The following is a 2,998-nucleotide window of genomic DNA, read 5'->3' as shown; positions in this document are numbered from 1 at the left end:
TTTTAGGGAAGGGTCTACAAGGTGTTCAGGGTCTCACTACTAGATCGGACTCATAGTCGTCCACCTGTGTACAGCCTCCCAAGAGCTGGAATTATAGGTGTGTACCACCCCGCCCAGTCTCAATTGCCATCTCAGAGTGCCCTGGGGGCAGGATGGGCAGAGCAGGCCCTGGAATCGAATCCCTGGCCCCTGTACCTGCTTGCAGGAGCTTTAATCCTTTGAGCTATTTGGCCTGCCCTACCTGACTTAATGAGAATAGGAAACACATCACAAGTCTCTTAAATGTACTTGGTCGCCCAAAGACTTGAATTTAATGCAGCCTTTAGCTTTCAGCAGTCATTCTTCCTGCCTATCACATAGGCAGAAAAACCAAGGTACAAGTGGGACCTTGGGAAATATTTGCCAAACACAGATCCCATCATTTTGGAGGAGAACTGTGACAGACAGTATGTCTACACATATCTTAATCCAAGATTCTATGATCCTCCTCTTTGCGACTGCCAACTCTGGGTAAAAGTGAGAAAACTAAACTCAAGTTCCTTAGATTCCCAGACAAATCCTCAGTACTGACATAAGATTGACTTTATTGTGAAATAAGTAAATACTGAATTAGGTTTAATCCATGGAACAAACCTCTGAGGGCTGAGGTTTGCCCTTTACTTTAAGCAAGGAGTTTGAATCAGCATTGTATCCACTAGTGATTTTCAAAATCACACAAAGCTACTTCAGCAGAGTGCAGTGGCCAGGGTTCGATCCCCAGTATGGTATGCCGGCCCTGCCCCCGGGGCACTCTGGGATGGCAATTGAGACTGGGCTTGGTGGTGGGCACCTGCAATCCCAGCACTTGGGAGGCTGAAAACAGCAGAATCACTAGGAGTCTGTACTATGTAGTGAGGTCCTGTAGACCCTGTAGACCTTGTAATAAACACACACACACACACACACACACACACACACACACACACAAACACCCACCCACCCACACACACCCCCCCATACACACACACACAAACACACAGAAACACACACACACAGAAACACACACACACCACACAAATACACACACACACACACACACGACCAGAGTTACAGTGGGAGAAAGAGAAGGAGGATCCAGAGGAGGAGTAGAAACAAGAGCTTCTGTAAACGTACATGCGCTTCCTTGATGATCTGTTTTCTTACTATTTTCTTACATTATTGCTGCACATGACATCTTTACAAAGTACTGGGTCCTAGCAAGTGTGTAATATTTTTTAAAAGCTCTTGCATAAAAACATGCTTTAAAAAAGACAAGCTTCCTATGTAGATATTTTCTTTAATCACTGGTTCAGTCTTGTACTCATTCCTCAATAAATTTAAGTTTATTTTTAAGGTCTCCTTCAGGACATTCTTGAATCTATTTTTTCCAGCGATATGTGGAAAAGTGGAATTTGTGAGGGTGCTGAGGCTACTGTCACAGGACTGCCACAGGTAGCAGTCACCTTCTGGTGAGTTTGTATCCCTTGGACCTGGGTTTGTCTCAATGGTGTCTGGAGGGGGCTGACCACTGAGTGGTTCCTTCCTGAAAATGTCACACACTCTCTACATGATATCTGATGGTACAGTTTGCATCTGGAATGTGTCTCAAAGGCCTGTCTTAGCACCATTGGAAAGTGGTGGGAAGCTTTAAGAAGTGGATCCTAGAGGGAGGTTTTAGGTCACGAGGGATATGGCTTTGGAGGCCATTTTTAGAGTTCGCTCATTTTCTTCTTCACTTCCCAGCCACCGTAGCATGAGCAGAGGGGCGACTTCCTCTGTCCCAGGCTCTTGCCTTGATGTGCGAACAAGAGCAACTGGGTCAGCCAGGGGTGGACTGAGACCTCTGAAAGTGTGAGTAGAAGCAAAACTTTCACTTGTTTTTCTTTTTAGGAATTCAACAATGGTGGTTAAAGTGCTTTTTTATTTTTTCTTCAAATTTGTTAAGATTAAGAGAAGCAGACAAAATTTGTCAAAAAATTGAGAAGAAAAAAAAATTAAGTATTAATTGTTCTGTTCAATAGACCAGTAGAAATCAACAGCATAATTATCCAAGATACCATATATATACACATATATGTACAGTGTACATATATACATATATAATACATATATAATACATATATATGTATATATCCCCTTTCTTCTTTCTTTTCTCCTTTCCCTCATCCCAGTTATTCCTTCCCTTTGAGTAGTTTTTCCCTTTCTCAGTAGCTATTGTACCTCTCAGATTTTATTTGCTCTTTCAGGTTGTTACACTAGCAAGCCAGTAAGATGTTTGCGCGTGCAGGCCTTAGTTACTTCACTTATGAGTATAGTCTCTAGTTACATCCATTTACCCATACAAGCCTCAAGTTTGTCTTTCAAATAGCTGAGTAATATTCCATTATGTAAGAACACCGCATCTTTTTTATCTATTCCTTAGTTGATGGGCATTTGGGTTGTTTCCAAGATTTAGCTATGACAAATATTTGAAAAAGTGTTTAACATAATTGATCGTTTGAGAAGTGTAAATTAAAATAACACTGAGATTCCATCTCACTCCAGAGAGAATGGCTATCATCAAGAAGTCAACAGATAACAAGTGCTATTGGGGCTCTGGGGAAAAAGAAACACTTCTTCACTGGGAATGTAGACTGGTACAACCAGTATAGAAATCACTGTGGAGATTCCTCAAAAAACTAGGATGGAGGTCTTATTTAACTGAGCTGTTCTCTTCCTGTGTATTTTTCCAGAAGAACTGAAAATTATACCCCAGCGATATCTGTGCACCCATGTTCATAGCATCTTTCTCTTTTTCTAAGTTGATTATCTTGGGTATTTTGTGGCAGTCATGGGAATCTCATGGTCACATACTGTACAAGATAATTGGCAGATTGTAATTAAGTTAAAGATCTCAAGATGAGGAGATTATATGAGTGGAGCCAACGTCATTGTAAGAATGCTTATATGAAGGAGATTAGGAGCATCTGAGATATATTGA

The sequence above is a fragment of the Octodon degus genome, unplaced genomic scaffold, assembly GCF_000260255.1.
Source record: "Octodon degus isolate 3935 unplaced genomic scaffold, OctDeg1.0 scaffold00056, whole genome shotgun sequence".
Taxonomy (NCBI): domain Eukaryota; kingdom Metazoa; phylum Chordata; class Mammalia; order Rodentia; family Octodontidae; genus Octodon; species Octodon degus.
This window is presented reverse-complemented; position numbering follows the sequence as displayed.